Consider the following 20,192-nt stretch of genomic DNA (forward strand, 5'->3'; position numbering starts at 1 on the left):
CCCCTCACAAGGCGAGAGCCTGCCCGGTGTCCACAGGGGTCAGCGCTGGCTTCCCTGCAAACAGCCCTTCAAGGCAGAAGAGCAGGCAAAGCCTCAAGCACAGATCCATCCAAACCCAAATCCAGCCAAAAGCCACCTTTGTCCCTCTTCAGACGCACACAGAGCTTGGCTTTAGCCAGGGCGCCCCCTACTGTTCTACTTGAGACCTCTGGTTTAGATGTGCAGGACTGGCTCCTAGCTGTTTGTCTTCCTTCCCTCTTCAAGAATTCTCCTGAAACTGTAAGGTAAACGTGTAAGAAAGAACACCCAGTTTTTCCCTCCTACGCATTTCCCTCCTGTTGTGTCTCCTTTACTTTTACACAGAACACTTCACTTCTGACACTTCTGTCACCAAATGTGTATGGGTTTTCCCCACACCAAGCACTTCTCTGTGACACCAGCTGGATGTCCACGATTTAACTCAATTCTGACACTGTCTACCAGAGATAGCGTCAGATCCCGCAGGTGAGGGGCTCGGGCCCACAAGACTGCCCCCACTTCAGATGCCAGTCACAAGTAGTAGGTCCCCAGGTTACCTACAACCTCTGCCCGACATGGCTACAAATCGGAGGTTCCCATGACTTACTAACCCTTGGATTCGATTAATTTGCGAGAATAGCTCACAGAACTCAGGGAAACACTTATGTTTACCAGGTTATTAAAGGATGTGATAAAGGATACAGATGAATAGCCAGATGAGGAGATACATAGAGTGAGGTCTGGGAGGGTCCTGAGTGCAGGAGCTTCTGGCCCCGTGGAGCTGGGTGTGTCACCCTCCCAGCACAGGGAGGTATTCACCAGCCCGGAAGGCCTCTGAACCCCAGACTCACTAGGCATGACCAATTATTAACTCCATTTCCAGCCCCTCTCCCCTCTCTGGAGGATGGGAGGGTCGGGCTAAAAACCCCAAGCTTCTAATCATTGCTTGGTCTTCTGGTGACCAGCCCCCATCCAGGAGCCATCTGGAAGCTTACCCAGAGTTCCTCAAGAGAACAAAAGATGCTTCTAGTGTTCTTATCACTTAGGAATTTACAAGGGTTTTAGGAGCTCTGTGCCAGTAACCAGTAACAGAGAACAATATATGTTTTCTATAATTTCACAGTAAGGAGTATAAGACTATTACTTATCTCACATTTCCTTTTCTTTATCACCTTCTTTCTTAAGTCATAGAACCCCCAAATTTTAACTGGGCACATAGCTACCCCGAAGAAAGACTGACCTCCTTTGCAGCTAGGCAATGGTCATGGAATCAAGTGTGCTGACAGACTGCAAGTAGAAGTGATAGATACCACTTCCGAGACACGCCCTTTAAGGGTGGGAGGTCATGCTGTCACTCGCCCTCTTTTCGTCCCCTTAGGCTGGCTGGAAGCAGACCCAGTGGACATGGTGGTGGGCATTTTCCAACTATACAGATATGGCAGCAACTGGGGAGGGGAACAGAGCATTGCATGATAGAAGACTCATGGAAGACGCCTGAATCCCCAGCATCATGGAGGTGTATATCAACCAAGGCGACTTGCCAGCAGACTATTACATAGGAGAAATAAACTTTACCACTTTCTTTTTCTAATCTTTAAATGCATTTATTTCTCACCGTGTTAACAGAGGAGTTAAAGGCAGTTTATAAATATAATAAACAAAATAAAAATATGCTTGAGCAAAATGGAGCAAGAGGAATGCAGTAGAAAGATAAAATCAGGAATGTAGTTGGTATTGAAACTGCATGCTATGAAATTTTATACCCTTCTAAAGTTGGACCACAATATAGCTCAGAGCTTTCCAGCTGCCAAGAGTGTGAGGAAACCTGACCAGTGACCTAATTCACCATGTTTGTATGACAGAAACAAACTAATTTTGGGATGGGAGAAAGAAATTCATCTTATGAGTCCTCCTAAAACAATTTTTATAATGTGATGATCATTGTCATACTATTTTATAGTAGTGTCGTAAGTTGCAGACAGCTGTTTCTTATGACCTGTCCCAAAGTAGGATGAGCACACATTAAACTGCAACCAGCACAAGCAATTATACTTGTAGTATAGTCAGAGCACTGTAGTATACAACTACACTGAAGTACAGTCAGAGCACTGTAGTATACAACTACACTGTAGTCTAGTCGGAGCACTGTAGTACACAACCACACTGTAGTCTAGTTGGAGCACTGTAGTATACAACCACACTGTAGTCTAGTTGGAGCACTGTAGTATACAACCACACTGTAGTCTAGTTGGAGCACTGTAGTACACAAACACACTGTAGTGTAGTCGGAGCACTGTAGTACACAAACACACTGTAGTGTAGTCGGAGCACTGTAGTATACAACCACACTGTAGTGTAGTCGGAGCAATGTAGTATACAACTACACTGAAGTCTAGGCAGAGCACTGTAGTACACAACCACACTGTAGTGCAGTCAGAGCACTGTAGTACACAAACACACTGTAGTGTAGTCGGAGCACTGTAGTATACAACCACACTGTAGTCTAGTTGGGAGTTGGAGTGTGGGGTGTGGATGGACTGCTGTGGTCCACACTGTAGCTCTCTGTTGGTCTGACTTAATTCAAATGTGATGAGCCGGAGAAAATAGAATTCACCAGAAGCCTTTTCAGGGAGAGTCTTGCATTTATTCAGGAGAAATGTTCTGATGTGGTAAAAAGGGGCTGGTGAAGATGTTTAGGATCACAAGATGGTCACAGGATTGCTCTACATAGTGAAGGGAAGAGGGCTTGGAAATGTGTGTGGGAACGATATGGAGAAGGGAGGAGACAACCGAGCAAGGCTAGGTGCTATGGGGGGAAGGGAGACCCTCAAGGGCAGAGAGGCAAAGAGTCTTTGGGGAAAATGTAGGGGTATGTGGTATAAGCTCTCTTCCCCTTCTGCCCTCCAAAGTCAACAATTGCCGTTCTTCCCTGTACTTTCCTGTGAACTGCCCCTTTTGGGCAAACCCAAAGAGGAGATGGTTCGTGTACCCAAGTGTACCCAAAGCAGAGTGCAAGAACAAAGAACTTTACAGGTAGCATCTTGTCATGCAAGTACAAACATAGAGTACCCAGTTGGACTGCACGTCCATTAGGATCCTCCAAAAATACTGCTTCTTCCAAGTGGATTTTTCAGGTGCAGTGAGCAGTAAGGTGTCTGCTTTCTGTTTTCTGACGAGTGCCTGATGGGCACTCTAACCACAGCTCTGGTGTCATGGGGATCACTGAGCCAGGCCAAGGAGTGAAGTGCCCTCATAAACTGCGTTTCAAACGGGTAAAGGAGTTTAACAATAAATAGATTTAAAAGATGAAGATGCACATCACATCACTCTACAAAAAGCACCAAACTGAAAAAGTCATGGTGTTTTGAAAACGTCTAATACTCAAGGAGGACAAGATAAATGTTAGCTTCGGTATGATTCATGGAGTGATTAGATGATTTTTAAGGTCTAGTTTACATTAAAATTTTATTCATTTATTGAACAATAAATATTGAGTGTGCACTTTAAAAAAAAAAAGATGAGAACAGAACACATAGCATGTTTACTTCACTCTTCCCAGTGCCCAGGACAAGGCTTCATGGAGAATAGGTGCTCAATAAATATTTATTGACCAAGTGGATAAAGCTGAATGTTGATCATTCTAAATTGTCACTGCAATGGATTATCTTCTAGAAAAAAAATACACTCCCAAAATTGTTTCAAGAAATAGTCAAGAACCTGACCAGATTCATTAACTTTTGGAAAAACACAGAAAAGCCACCAAAGAGTTCCCCCTTGTATCATTTAGGTTCGGCTAGCTTAGCTCAACAAGCTTGTTTCTTGCTTATGCTGTAGTCCAACACAGATTGTCGTGGGCTCTGTCCAGGGTTCCCTGCTCCAGGGCATTGACATCCACCATGGCAGAGGGAGCGACACCCTGGAGAGTCTCATGTCAGCACTTAGATGCTCTTCACTGGAAATGACACATTGCTTCTGCTTCCAACCAACTGGCCCAGGCTAGCCACAGAGCTCACCCAACCCAGGGGGCGGGAAGTTCAGTCTCCACGTACCCAGACGCAGGGGGAACAAAGGACCAGTGGGCAGCATTAACCTCCAACAAAGGCGCTCAGCTCAGACCAGGAAAGTTTTTCTGTAACTGTTAAGAAACAGATAATTTCCCTACTTGTGTTCTAGAACATAGAAAAAGATAAAAAGCTTTCTAATTCTTTCTACAGAACTATCACATTTCCAGTGTCCAAATTTGACAAAGATAGCACAAAATCCAAACTAGATTAAACACACAAATGGCAAGATCTTCAACATCTTCAATAAAATACTCATAAATTGAATCCAACTGTATATAGAGAATAATTCATTATGACCAAATGATGCACAACCCAGGAATACAAGGACAGTTGAAAAGAAAACAGAATCACCTCCACTGACAATAATATGTCATTTTCATGTACCTGTGTTCAAAGCCTAGCTCCACCACTTACTAACTGTGTGACTTTGGGTAAGTACTTAACCTCTCTGATCCTCAGTTTTTTGCATCTATAAAATAGGATCATCATAGTCCTTACTTCCTAGGATCATTGTGAGAGTTAAAAAACAAAATAAATATGAAGTGTTCAGCACATGTTTATGTGAGATATCAGTGCTCAATTTAGGTAATTCTCTTACTATTATTATTATCACATTGAATCAGTAGCTAATTCAGTCTTTATCCATCTCTATATTTATTCCACAGATATACATTGAGCACCTACTGTGCACCAGACACTACTCCAGGAGAAAAAGCGTCTGCCTTCATGAAGCATACATTGTGGTGGAGGAAAACCAACCAGTAAATCAGTACAGTATGTATCATGCAGCAATAAGTGTTTGGAGAAAACAGCAGTGGGGGAATATGGTGTGCTGGCCCTGGGGTGAGAGTAGGGTGGGGAGGGGAGGTCCTTCTGAGAAGTTGGGATTGATCAGAGATCTGAAGGGGGATGGGAATGAGGGGGGAATGCCACTCAATGTGTTGTGGATCATAAAAATGGCCACAACCCTTTGTAGCTGTTTTCATCAAGAAATGGGGACTTAATTCTCCAATCAAAAGACACAGAGTAGTGGGATGGATTAAAAAACAAGACCCAACAAAATGCTGCCTTCAGGAAACACATCTCAGCTCTAAAGACAAACACAAGCTCAGAGTGAAAGGATGGAAGACAATACTCCAAGCTAATGGCAAACAAAAGAAAGCAGGCGTTGCCATACCTATATCAGACAAAGTTGACTTCAAGATAAAACAGGTAATGAGACACAGAGAGGGGAAATATATAATGATAAAAGGGACACTCCACCAAGAAGACATAACACTTATAAATATATATGCACCCAACACAGGAGCACTAAGGTACACAAAGAAACTATTAACAAACCTAAAAGGAGATATTAACAACAACACAATAATAGTAGGGGACATTAACACCCCACTTTCATCAATGGATAGATCATCCAGACAGAAAGTCATTAAGGAAATAATGGACTTAAACAAAAAACTTGACGAGATGGACTTAATAGATATATATAGAGCACTCCATCCAAACACAGCAGATGACACATTCTTCTCAAGTGCGCATGGAACATTCTCAAGAATTGACCATAGGTTGGGAAACAAGGCTTGCTTTTATAAATTTAAGAAGATTGAAATCATAACAAGCATCTGTTCTGACCATAATGCCATGAAGTTGGAAATCAACTGCAAGAAAAAAACAGGGAAAGTGACAAAGCTGTGGAGACTCAACAACATGCTACTAAACAACCAATGGATCATTGATGAAATTAAAAGAGAAATCAAATCACATCTGGAGACAAATGAAAATGAAAATACACCATACCATCTCATATGGGATGCAGTGAAAGCGGTCCTGAGAGGGAAATTCATAGCAATACAGGCCCACTTTAACAAACAAGAAAAAGCCCAAATAAGCAACATCAAACTATGCCTAACAGAATTAGAAAAAGAAGAACAAACAAAGCCTAAAGTCAGCAGAAGGAGAGAAATAATAAAAATCAGAGCAGAAATAATGAGATTGAAATAAAAAAAAAAAAAAACAGTAGAAAGGATCAATGAAAGAAAGAGCTGGTTCTTTGAGAAGATAAACAAAACTGACAAACCTTTAGCCAGACTCACCAAGAAAAAAAAGAGAGAAGACTCAAATAAATAAAATTAGAAATGAAAAAGAGGAAATTAAAATGGATATCACAGAAATACAAAAGATTATAAGAGAATACTATGAAAAACTATATTCCAACAAATTGGACAATCTAGAAGAAATGGATAAATTCTTAGACTCATACAACCTCCCAAAGCTGAATCAAGAAGAAATAGAGAACCTGAATAGACCAATCACAAGTAAAGAGATTGAAACAGTAACCAAAAACCTCCCAAAAAATAAAAGTCCAGGACCAGATGGCTTCTCTGCAGAATTTTACTAAAGATTCAAAGAAGATTTAATACCTATCCTTCTCAAACTATTCCAAGAAATAGAGGAAGATGGAACACTTCCCAACACATTCTACAAGGCCAACATCACCCAGATACCAAAGCCATACAAGGACAACACAAAGAAGGAAAATTACAGGCCAATATTGCTGATGAACATACATGCAAAAATCCTCAACAAAATATTGGCAAACCGAGTACAGTAATACATTAAAAAGATCATACACAGCATTATTCACTATAGCCAAGACATGGAAGCAACTCAAGTGTCCCTCCACTGACGATTGGATAAAGAAGATGTGGTATATATATACCATGGAATACTACTCAGCCATAAAAAAAGACAAAATCGTCTCATTTGCAACAACATGGATGGACCTGGAGGGAATTATGTTAAGTGAAATAAGCCAGAAGGAGAAAGACAAACACTGCATGATTTCACTCATATGTGGAAGATAAACCAACACACAGACAGATAGAACTGTTTGGTGGTTACCAGGGGCTGGGTATGGAGGGGGGCACAAGGGGTGGAGGGATGCACTTATATGGTGACTGATAAACAATAGTGTACAACAAAAATTTCACAATAAAAAAATTAAAAATATTTTTTAAAAAAGATCATAAACCATGATCAAGTGGGATTTATACCAGGGACACAGGGATGGTTCAACATCCACAAATTGGTCAATGTGATACATCACATTAACAAAATGAGGAGTAAAAACCATATGATCATCTCAATATATGCAGAGAAGGCACTTGACAAGATCCAACATCCGTTTATGATAAAAACTCTCAACAAAATGGGTATAGAAAGAAAGTACCTCAACATAATAAAGGCCATATGTGACAACCCCACAGCCAACATCATAGTCAATGGGGAAAAACTGAAAGCCATCCCTCTGAAAACAGGAACAAGACAAGGGTGCCCACTCTCGCCACCCTTATTCAACACAGTACTGGAGGTTCTGGCCAGAGCAGTTAGGCAAGAAAAAGGAATAAAAGTAATCCAAACAGGCAATGAAGAAGTGAAACTCTCACTGTTTGCAGATGACATGATCTTATATGTAGAAAACCCTAAAGAATCCATTGGAAAACTATTAGAAATAATCAACAGCTACAGCCAAGTGGCAGGGTACAAAATCAACTTACAGAAATCAGTTGCATTTCTATATACCAACAGTGAACTAACAGAAAGAGAACTCAAGGAGACAATCCCGTTTACGACTGCAACAAAAAGAATAAAATATCTAGGAATAAATTTCACCAAGGAAGTGAAAGACCTATACAATGAAAACTATAAGACATTATTGAGTGAAATCACTGATGACATTAAAAAATGGAAAAATATTCCATGCACTTGGATTGGAAGAATAAACATAGTTAAAATGTCCATACTACCTAAACCAATCTACAGATTCAATGTAATCCCAATCAGAATCCCAAGGACATTCTTCAGAGAAATAGAACAAAGAATACTAACATTCATATGGGGCAACAAAAGACCCCAAATAGCTAAAGCAATCCTGAAAAAGAAGAACAAAGCCAGAGGCATCACAATCCCTGACTTCAAAACATACTACAAAGTGATAGCAATTAAAACAGCATGGTACTGGTACAAAAACAGACACACAGATCAATGGAACCAAATTGAAAGCCCAGAAATAAAACCTCACCTCTACAGGCAGCTAATCTTTGACAAAGGAGCCAAGAACATACAATGGAGAAAGGAAAGTCTCTTCAATAAATGATGCTGGGAAAACTGGACAGCCACTTGCAAAAGAATGACAGTAGACCATCTTCTTTGGCCATACACAAAAATTAACTCAAAATGGATCAAAGACTTGAAGGTGGGACCTGAAACTATAAAACTCCTGGAGGAAAATATAGGTAGTACACCACTCGTCATCAGCCATAAAGGGATCTTTTTGAATTTCATGTCTACTCAGACAAGGGAAACAAAAGAAAAAATAAACAAGTGGGACTTCATCAGATTAAAGAGCTTCTACAAGGCAAATGAAACCAGGATCAAAATGAATAGGGAACCCAGTAGCTGGGAAAAAATATTTGAAAACCATATATCCAACAAGAGATTAATGTCCATAATATATAAAGAACTCACGCAACTGAACAAAAAAAAGCCAAACAACCCAATCAAAAAATGGGCAGAGGAAATGAACAGACACTTCTCCAAAGAAGATATACAGATGGCCAATTAGCACATGAAAAGATGCTCAACATCACTAATCATCAGGGAAATGCCAATCAAAACCACACTATGATATCATCTTACACCTGTTAGAATGGCTATAATCACCAAGACAAAAAACAACAAATGCTGGAGAGGCTGTGGAGAAATGGGAACCCTAATCCACTGCTGGTGGGAATGCAAACTGGTGCAGCCTCTGTGGAAAACAATACAGAGATTCCTCAAAAAATTAAAAATAGAAATACCTTATGATCCAGCTATTCCACTACTGGGTATCTACCCAACGAACCTGAAATCAACAATCCAAAGAGGCTTATGCACCCCTATGTTCATTGCAGCATTATTCACCATAGCCAAGAGATGAGAGCAATCCAAGTGTCCCTCCACTGATGATTGGATAAAGAAGATGTGCTATCTAATACAATGGAATACGACTCAGTCATAAAAAAAGACAAAATCGTCCCATTTGCAACAACACGGATGGGCCTGGAGGCTATTATGTTAAGCGAAATAAGCCAGAAAGAGAAAGACAAACACTGCGTGATTTCACTCATTTGTGGAAGACAAACCAACATACAGACAGAGAGAACTGTTTGGTGGTTACCACGGGCAAGGGGGGTTTTTGAAACTAGAGCTAATAATATTTACTGATGGATTGATTGTGTGGTATGAGAGAAAGAAAAGAGTTGAGAATAATGTCAAGATATTTGGTTTGAGCAACTGGAAGACTATAAGTGCCATTTAATGAGATGCAGAAGACAGTAGAAGCAAGTTGGGTGGGAAAATTGAGTGGGCTGGGTTTGGATGTGTGAAATTTGAAATGCCTCCTAAGCGTTCATGTAGAGGTGTCAAGGAGACAGATTATACAGATGAAGTTAAGCAGAGAGGTCCAGGCTGAAGATGTAGATACGCATATCATCACCATTGATGGTATTTAAGGCCATGACTCTGGATGAGCTCGGCTAGGGAGTATGTAGAGATAGAGGAGAGGTGCAGACTACGAGCATGTCCTGGGGCATCGCCAATGCTTTGGGGTTGGGGAGATGGGGAGGAGCCAGCAAGGTGAATGAGAAGGAATAGCCAGTGAGGTAGGAGGAGAACCAAGTGAGTGGTGTCCTGGAAGCCAAGTGCAGAAACGATCTTTAAGGAAGAGGGAGACATTGATGAACTGTGCCAAATGCTGTGTAAGATGAGAACTGAAGACTGAACCCTGGATTTGTCAACATGGTGGTCATTGGTGACCTTGATGTGAGCCGTTTTGGAGTAGTAGTCAGGGCAAAAGCCTGACTAGAGTGAGTATCAAAGAGAATGGGAGGAGACACTGGAAAAGCAAGTGTAGACAGCTCTTTCAGAGTTTGCAGAGTGGGGTGCAACCTGCTGCATGCTGATGGGAAAGTTTCACTAGAGAGAGAGAAATGTTACAATGCAGGGAAGGGAGGGAATAATCATAGTAGAGATGCCTTGACTAAGTCAGAGAGGATGAAACCCAGCATGTAAGAGGATCCCATGCACTGCTGATTGTTGAGGCTGAATCAGTAAATATATTTGCATTCAGATGAGGGACATCATTACTTGATATCACCACTGTTTCTTAATTGTATAAGAAGTTTTGGTCAATGTACTACAGCAGGGAATAAGTACAAATATTGCCAAGGCAGGGGCCAAATTATCATTATTTGCAGACAATGTATCAAGGCATACATAAATACTCTGGTGATAAGGCTGCAGAATAATTATATATTAAACCTTTCTGAAAAGCTTTCTGTCAATAGGAATCAAGAGCATTCGATTCAGTGATCCCACTCTAAAATCATATCCTAAGCGGGCCGGCCTGGTGGTGCAGCGGTTAAGTGCGCGCGCTCCACTTCATCGCCCGGGGTTCGCAGGATCTGATCCCAGGCGCGCACTGATACACCGCTTGAGGCGGCGTCCCACATAAAGTAGAGGAATACGGACACAGACGTTAGCCCAGAGCCAGTCTTCCTCAGAAAATAGAGGAGGATTGGCATCAGATGTTAGCTCAGGGCTAATCTTCCTCACACACACACACATAAAAACATATCCTAAGGAACTAATTAAGAGTGACTAGTGGGAGGCCTTATTGCTCTTCACCAATATCCAGTTCTCCTTGCCTTCCAGACACATGGAAAACTCTACTTCCTGGTCCTCTTGTGGGCAGAGGGAGTCACATGACTAATTCCAGCAAATGAGGTGTGAGGACAAGTGAAGTGCTTCACTTCCGGGCCACAGCATTTAACGGCCAACCGAGATCCTTTTCCCAATCTGACAAAGGGACCAGCAATATTTGAGAGGCTGCTGCTCTGCCTGCTTGGAACTCTGAGTAACTACAATGAACAGAGACTCCCTGCCAACCTGCAATGGACATGTGTCAGGAGCCAAAAAGAAACCTGTGTTGTTATAAGCTGCTGGGAGTTCAGGGTTGTTTGTTGACACAGCTTATCCTGACTGCTGCAGTAATAGATGGGTATTCCTCCAGCCATAATTTATAATAAAACCATAAATTTTTGGAGCATCCAAAATATTAAACAGTAGGGGAAGAGATAAATCAATGATTCTCAATACAACTCATTCCAATATCTTCATTTTATGTAATAAATATTTTATATCACCCTTTTTATATCCTCTAACAAACTTTATAGATCATAATACCCACCGATACACATAATCTAAATAAAATTAGTATATTGCCCTTACTTTAATATAAATAAGAAATAACGGAAAGGAATTTTTAAATAAAATAATATGTGCATCAATATGTAGGCAGTAGGAAAGCTGGGGTTCCACCCAGCTGGGGAGCACTACCCTGAATTCAGATTTTTCTTACAGGAACTGCAGAAGTACGGGACCCATTTGCAAAGTAGGTGAGGGCTGATCAGGGCTTGTCCTAGGGAAGCCCCTGTGCCTTTGGCCCTGCCCATTGATGAAAGGCTCCAAGCATAGACCTTTTTAAAAAATTGTGGTAAAATACATATAATGTAAAATTTACCATCTCAACCACTTTTAAGTATACAATTCAGTGGTATTAAGTACATTCACATTGTTGTGCAACCAACACCACCATCCATCTCCAGAACTTTTTAATGTTCCCAAACTGAAACTCTCCCAAGAACTGACTTTTAATGTCAATGGCATATGAGGTGATTCGAGGGCTCAGATATCACCTATAGCCAGAAGGAAAAAGATGCACTTACACAATTTGAATCTGTGCCCTTTTGATACTGGCTCAACACAAGTTTGGCATAAGAGAAGCCATACAGTAGGATGGAAGCCATATTGTAACTATGGTTGACCTCTAGGTAACTAACCCAGCTGGACACACTCTGGTTTGCACATAGGCTAGAAAATAAAGAACTTAAACATAAAGAAAACTGCACGCATTTTGATTTATGAGCCCTGTATAGCTATATATCTCCCAGCTGTGATGAGACAATAACTTTCTTCTTTTGAGTTCCTTAGGAATGTGATGACCCCAGGGCAGAAATTCTATACTGGCATCCATCATCAATGACAGCTGAAAAGTCCAGTGTGGCGACTCCCAGTCTACAGTGCCAGATTGTCAACATTCCTGACCCTCTCCTCTACAGGCCACTGGCCCTATATAACCGCTTCAAGATTCTATACTCCCCTTGAGATGATTCTTTGTGACATTAGTACACCATCTTCTGATTAGCTAGCTCAGTGCTTACTAAAAGTCCTTTCTCTACCACCATCTTGCCTCTTGATCGATTGGCTTTTGTCTTGCAGTGAGCAGATAGTGTCCTTTGCACAGTAACACTTTCACTACATAGTACACAACATTTTAGAATTTTAATAAATCTTGCAATGATTTAATCCTAGCAAAATTATGTTACATTATATTTTAAGCAGTAATGTGTTTAATTTTAAAAGGTTCTGTACCCAGGGCCAGCCCAGTGGCACAAGCAGTTAAGTGTGCATGCTCTGCTGCAGCTGCCCGGGATTCACCGGTTAGGATCCCAGGCACGCACCGATGCACCGCTTGTCAAGCCATGCTGTGGTGGTGTCCCATAGAAAATGGAGGAAGATGGGCACGGATGTTAGCCCAGAGCCAGTCTTCCTCAGCAAAAAAGAGGAGGATTGGCATTGGATGTTAGCTCAGGGCTGGTCTTCCTCACCAAAAAAAAAAATGATTCTGTACTCAATTACAATGTGTGTGTGCGGGGGGCGTTCCCCACACTGACAAGCAACTCTCAGACATGAGCTGGATCTCCTACAATTCAACTCAATTCTGACACTCTCTACCCAGAGATAGCATCAGATCCCACAGGTTGAGGGATCAATCCTGCAAGATTGCCCCCACTTCAGACACCAGTCCCAAGCCCAGGATGTTACCTGTGCTTCTGACTCATCATCTTTAGATCAGAGGTTCCCACAACCCCCTCCTTGGGTTTGATTAACTTTCCAGAGCGACTCACAGAACTCAGAACTCAGGAAACCTGTTTATTCACTAGATTACCACTTTATTATAAAAGGATATAAGTCAGGAATAGCCGGATGGAAGAGATGCTTAAGGCAAGGTACGGGAAAGGGTTTCAGAGAGCTTCCATGCTCTCTGGGCACACCACTCTCCCCAAATCTCCAAGTGTTCACCAACCTGGAAGCTCTCTGAACCTCGTCCTTTTGGGTTTTTTGGAGGCTTCATTACATAGCCATGATTAATTAAATCATTGACCACTGGTCACTGATTCACTCTCCAGCCACTCTTCCCTTCCTGGAGGTCAGGGGATGGGACTGAAAGTTCCAACCCTCTAATCACATGGTTGGTTCCCCTGGCAACCAGCCCCATCCTTAGGTGCTTTCCAAAGGTCACCTCATTAACATAACAAGAGACACATTTATCTCTCATCACTTAGGGAAATCCAAGGCTTTTAGGAGCTCTGTGCCAGAAACAGCTGACCAAGACCAAATATATATTTCTTATTATAAATCACAATATGTGACACATTAATATTTAAAATGCACCACAAGTTTTGTAACCCCATTTGGCATTCCTTCCTCTTTTCAATACAGAGGTCCATTTTTGCCTGCAGCTCAGAAAGCCAATCACCGAGATGACAAGATTGCGGAGAGGGTTTATTAATCTCAAGGCAGCCAAGTGTGGAAACGGGAGAATGAATCTCAAATCCTCTTCCTCAAAAATAGGGACTCAGGGATATTTATGGGGTAGGGGGCAAGGTGGTCTGAAATGAGTGGAGGTGAGGAGAGATGAGGTGATTGATGATCTGCGCAAGAGTAGTCAGGCTTCACGCCTCTTCATAGGACGCGTGTTCACAGAATGGCAGCGTCAGCCTGTCCTGAGGGTGGAATTCTAACCTCTTGACATCAAACGGTTGCTTATCTGACATATGTCTGCGTGGGCCCAGTTGATGGGTTGGTGGTCTCGACCAGCCTGAAGTGGACAAGTGGTTCCAATTCCTGAAAAAAATAGTTCAAACACCCATTGCCATTGTGACCCCTGCTCCACAGGGATGTTACCCATAGGAACCTAATGGGAGTCAGATAGCATATTGCCTAATCAGCACAGTTAACAATGGGTAAGTGTATCATGCAGATTTAAGTCCTCACTTTCCATTCTCATAAGTTTCTAGGTAAGGCCATCCCCCCTTCTTCCTGGTACAGGGAAGAAGATACCTTTACAAATGGAGATTTCCTTTACAAATGTAAATGTCTCTTACAAAAGGGTAACCAGAACTAAGAATGGGCTTAGCACGACCCTCCAGGTACCCGGAGATGTCTATGGTGATGGCCTGTTCTGGGGGCAGGCTTCCCATCCCAAACTCCTCTGGTCAGTTAGTGGGGGTGGGGGCCAAAGTGTCTGTCAGGCAGAGACATATTTTGAGGTGGCCAATTCCAATCCCCCGTAGTTACTAGCTTATTAATCATCAATGGCTCACTGTGTGCTGGTTTCACTGCCAGCCTCCAAGCATGGAAGTGGCCCAGGCCTCTCAGGCCTTTGGGTGGCCTGGGGAGGGAATGGTCCACATCTGACAGGGAAGGACACAGGCCCTCTGCAGTGCCTGGGGAGTGACTGGCTCCAAATCTCTTACCCTTTACCAGTTGCTCCTTAAGGTAAAGTCGGCAAAAGCTGCACGACTATTTTTAGCAGCAGACTCAGTCACCTCAGGCCCTTCGGGGTCTGGATCCCTGTGGTCAGCTCCCAGGGCTTCTGGGAGCTGTCCTATCCCTGGGGTCTGGCCAGCACTGGGGCAGCAGCAGCTGGGCATGAATGTGCTGTCCTCCTTTGTACAGCTGCTCCCTCCTGTGGTCCCCGGTCGGCTGTGTCCTGTAAGCTGGCCCAGTTGCTCCTGACCTTCCTACCTCGAGGGAGAGCCAGCAGTTTCCCGAAGGTCAATCTCCAGTCCATGACGCTACTCGGGTGCTGTAAGTCCTCCTTCAAAAGCCTTAACATGGGCCGGCCCCGTGGCTTAGCGGTTGAGTGCGTGCTCTCCGCTGCCGGCGGCCCGGGTTCGGATCCCGGGTGCGCACCGAGGCACCGCTCCTCCAGCCATGCTGAGGCCGCGTCCCACATACAGCAACTAGAAGGATGTGCAGCTATGACAGACAGCTATGTACTGGGGCTTTGGGGGAAAAATAAATAAAATAAAATCTTTAAAAAAAAAAAAAAGCCTTAACAAAGACAAGTCTGTCCTTGGTTGCTAAGCAACTTGGGGGGGTGGAGAAGGCTTCTAGGTCTGCTGTAGGGAAGATTTCTAACAGAGAGAGGGGTGTCCTTTGCCTTCCAAGTCCAGCATAGCCAAACACTGTGTGGTGGGCAAGCCTGTTTCCTCATGGGAAAATGGGAGTGGTAATGCCTGCTCTGCCTGCCCCCCAGCTGTCCTGATGATTCTGTGATATCATGGAGGTAAACGTGTAAAATGCAAGTGCTATTTCCATTACAGCAGGAATATTTTTGTTCACGCTCATGGTTTTGCAAATTGCAGGAGAGTTCCTGGTGGCAGTGCTGTCTTCCTTCCTGGCAGTTCTCAGCCAGGATGCACAAAGGCAGTGGTCTGGACCCAGGGTGCTGCTGCAGCCTGTCCCACCTCAAGGCCCCGAGTAATTCCTGCCACTATCACTGAGTCCCTGTTAGTTCCCTACAGAGATCCGGGTTGGGGTTGCTGATTGGGTGGGACAACCAATAACAATGGCCCACTTCTCCATGTGTATGAGTGAAGCACAGGGGTGGCCTTTTCAGTGCAGGATAGGCTGGGGCAATGGCACTAAACCAGCCCCAGATTATCCAGCATGCCAAGGGGAGAATGGCGAGGGGCAGGCCCCAGTGATCTTGAACCATCTTATTCATCGTCAGAGATCAAATTTCACTCCCTGGAATTTTACTGTTTCATATGTAAATTAGATATTATAAATTTAAAATCAAAAAGCAGATAATCTCTAGAGCAGTCATCTTTTAACTGGAACACTGGATTAATCAGAGCATCTCCCTTTTTTTTTTTTTGGTGACTAAGATTAGCCCTGAGCTAACATCTTTGCCAATCTTCTTCTATTTTGTATGTGGGTCACCACCACAGCATGGCTGATGAGTGGTGTGTAGGTCCGGGCTTGGGAACCAAACCCATAAACCCAGGCTGCCAAAGTGGAGCGCACCAAACTTAACCACTATGCCACAGGGCCAGCCACAGAGCATCTGCCTTTTTAAGCACTCATTCATTCATTCATTCACCAGTTCACTTGTTTGAGAGAGGCAGCCTGATGCAATGGAAAGTGTTGTCTTTAGACTCAGTCAGAACACAGTTTGAATCTCAGCTCTGCCACTCAAGGCTGTGACCTCAGGCAAGTGGAGTAACTCTTTGGGACCTCAGTTTCCTCATCCACAAAAAAGGAGTGCGGATATTCCCCTCACAGGGTTGTCACAAGGGTTAGCAATGTGCAGAAAGCACATTGCACCCCGAGTTGGTGCCTGGAAATCACACACTCACTCTCCACTGTGGCACCTATTCATTTATTCCTGTGACTAGCAAACGTCTTCCCGGTGCTGCAGAGGTTGCCACTGCTGTCCTGTCCACATCCCCGCTCCAGCCCCCGGCACACCTGCTTGACTTCTTAATGTGGAAGGGCAGTGATTCTGAGATGGGCTTTCTCTGCCCATCAGAGCCGCCTGGCCCATCTTGCCTGACCGTGTATCAGGCCTGAAGGGCCAGGCACCTTGCCCTGCAGAAGCCCTTGTGGAAAGATTGGCAGGAGTCGGGATTTGCATTCCTTTCAGGTGGGATATCTCTGAGGCTCCCAAAGGTCCTACTTGCACTTGAATCCTCATTTCAAGGTCACTTCTGGGGTCCGGGGTGGAGGGGCAACCTACGGCATGTGTCTACTACGTGGTAGCAATGTGCCAGAGCCCAGAGATGAAAGGACAGAGCCCCTCCCTTGGGGAATTCACAGTTGGAGATGCAAAAATATCCAGCCTAAAATAGCACAATGACATAGTTAAGAGGTGCTGGGGACTATGAGAAAGGAGGCTGAGGGGTGTGTGCTTGACAGTTCCCAGGAAGGACAAATCCAAGCAGAGTCTAAAGGAGGCATCACAAAGGCTGATCTCTGCAGGGACAGGGTGGGTGGGAGGCTGATCTTGCCAAGAGGTGCAGCATCTGAAGGGCTGAATGGCAGCACAGGGGCAGGTGGGCTTGTTGTAGGAAGAGGCTGAGGGCCCTAAACTTCAAAGTCATTTTGTGGGGTCGGTCTGTGGAGCCGGGCCCCACCCCTTCACTCTGTGTAGAGGTGAAGGCAGGGCTTGGCCAGCCTATCACAAAGGCCTCTGCCCAGCAGCGCTGCCCTACCAGCTCTGAGACTGTGGTGGGCAGTGGAGGGGCAGGAAGGAGGGAGGTAGGGCCGGGCTGGCCCTGGGCTGGGACTGCTGCCACCAATCTTAACGCCATTTGGGGAAGACGAGGACCAGCTGGGAATGCAGGGTAGACGCTGTGGTGGCAGAATAACAGCAAGAAACTGGGACAGACATGAGGAAAGGTGTGGGCAGGGTCAGGCCTGCCTGGATGCCCACATTGACCTGACAGGCCCCTCCTTGTGCCCCAAACTTCCCCCAATGCTCCGTCCCAGTGCCTGGAATCACACCTCCATCCGCAATTTGTCCAGTCAGAACTTCAATAGTAACAGTAAACGTAGTCACAGCAAACATGTGTTGAGCTCTCACTCAGTGTGAGGCACCGTGCTGAGGGCTCTGCATGGATTGCTTCCTGTCATCCTAAACCCGATGCAGTGGGCACTAATATTATCCCCACTTTACCGATGACAAACCCGAGGCCCATCACTTCCCTAAGATCAGCTTGTTGGGAAAATATTCACCCCCTATGTTAGTCAGCTTGGGATGTCATAACAAAGTACTATAGATTCGGGGGGTTAAACAACAGAAATTAATTTTCTCACAGTTCTGGAGGCTGGAAGTCCAAGATCAAGGTGCCAGTAAGGTTGGTTTCTGGTAAGGCCTCTCTTCCTGGCGTATGGATGACTACCTTCTCACTGTGTCCTCACCTGGCCTCTTCTCTCTGGGCAGAGAGAGAGAGAGAGCTCTCACGTCTCTTCCTCCTCTGGTCGGGACACCAGTCCTATCTGGTCAGGGCCCCATCCTTATGACCTCATTTAACCTTTATTACCTCCTCATAAGCCCTATCTCCAAATACAGTCATATTGGTCGTTAGGGCTTCAACATAGGTATTTTGGGGGGACACAATTCAGTCCATAATATCTCTTAACATTGTATGGAACTTCATCATTTACAAATGTCTTTTGTGTCTACATATCTTAAATTTCCCTCCAAAAACTACAGTTTTGGCATAGGAGCTCTTGGCAAAAGCTACTCACTGCTTAGAATCCAGCCAGGCCTCTGGACTCCTGAGCCAGTGCTCTGGCACTCAGAAATGCCTGTGATGAGGGGAAGCGAATGGCGCATGAGCCGGCTTGCAGGAACTGGTGTATACTGTCTGCCACTTACCAAGACCCGGAGGAATGGGTCCTGAGTCCTGGCATGGCAACTGTCCTTTGGAGCTTAGCTGTGGCTGCCCCTTTTGGAGAGTGCTACATTCTCCCAATGATTACTACTGAGGTCAACTGTTAGCTGCCATTTATCATTATACTTTTGCTGGTTTATTTTGCTTGCATTAGAGTTAAAAAGAAAATGAAATGATTCTTGTACCCAAACTGTACTGAAACAAGATAGGCCCACCTCAAAATTTACAGAACCTGGGCAAGAGTACAAATAGAGGCCCACAAACATATGTTTAAATACGTAAAATTGCAAATAAAACCAACAAGCTGTAAAATTCATTCTATTTTCTGCCCTTGACACATGTCCCTCCATAGCAACTTGGGAGGCCAGGTTCAAATGTAGCATTCTTGGACTCCTGGAGTTCCACGTGGCCCTGTGGGAAGAGACAGCTGGTGTCTTCCAACCAGTTCATTCCCATGAATGCTAATCTGGGCATCCATCCTAGAGATGGGCTGAGAGCCCCTGGAAATTCCGAGGTCCTGGGTAGCTGGAGCATAATCTAGAAAGTTTAGGACAGGACTACTGGCTACCGATGGACAGGATGCTTCATTCCATGGGGAGGGCAGGGCAAGCCAGAGGATGGCTGGCCCTCTGAAGCCCAGGTCCCTGAGGAGGTGTGTGGGCAGTACTGAAACCAGACGTAGGCCAAGAAGGCTGCGCGCTTGCCGAGAAACAGATAGTGTGCATGTGGGTGTTCATGTGTGTCTGTGAACATGGAGAATCTCTTTGCGTGTAACATGCGAAGCTGTCTTTTGTTGAAATAATATAAGGCACTGCTTTACTAAGTCTTGTTAAATATCTGGGCCCCATCTGCACTGGACCTTCCCACCACCATCTTGGACTTCCTTCTGGTCCCTCTCACATTCCTGCTCTGTGAGGCAGAGCAGGCTTCTGGCAAAACCCTGCAGGGGAACTTTGCCTGAGGCCCTCTTCCTCCAAGATCTCTCCGCCCTCTGTGGATCTTGGTTAGAACAGACCAACTGTCAAAGACATTTTTGAGCCAATCAGGGAAAATTAAACCAGACTGGGCATTGTTAACTTTATTAGGTGTGATACTGGTATCACGGAAAGTTTCAAAAACAGGCCCTCTTGATTAAATAAGCATACTCAAGTATTTAAAGGTGAAATATGTCTGCCTGGATGCTTTAAAATTACTCCAGGAAAAAAAAAAAAGTGTGTCTCTGGGAGGGATGCAGCGGGAAAAACAAAAGGCAAGGTGCAGCCACGGGTGGAGCTGCTCAGCGGGTGTGCGGGCCGGCTCACTGTTCTGCTGTTGCACGTCTGAACGTGTCCATTATGAAAAAGTTAACCACACAACAAAACACTAATCCTAGAAGCTTGACGGAGCACCGGTGCAGGCCAAGCATCTGTGCCTTAGGAATGGCGGGTCTGCCACACCGTTTAAAGAAGGGACCCTCGTGTCCCCTTTCCTCCCGGGC

The sequence above is a fragment of the Ceratotherium simum genome, chromosome 5, assembly GCF_057802395.1.
Source record: "Ceratotherium simum simum isolate JZ-2026a chromosome 5, ASM5780239v1, whole genome shotgun sequence".
Lineage (NCBI taxonomy): Eukaryota > Metazoa > Chordata > Mammalia > Perissodactyla > Rhinocerotidae > Ceratotherium > Ceratotherium simum.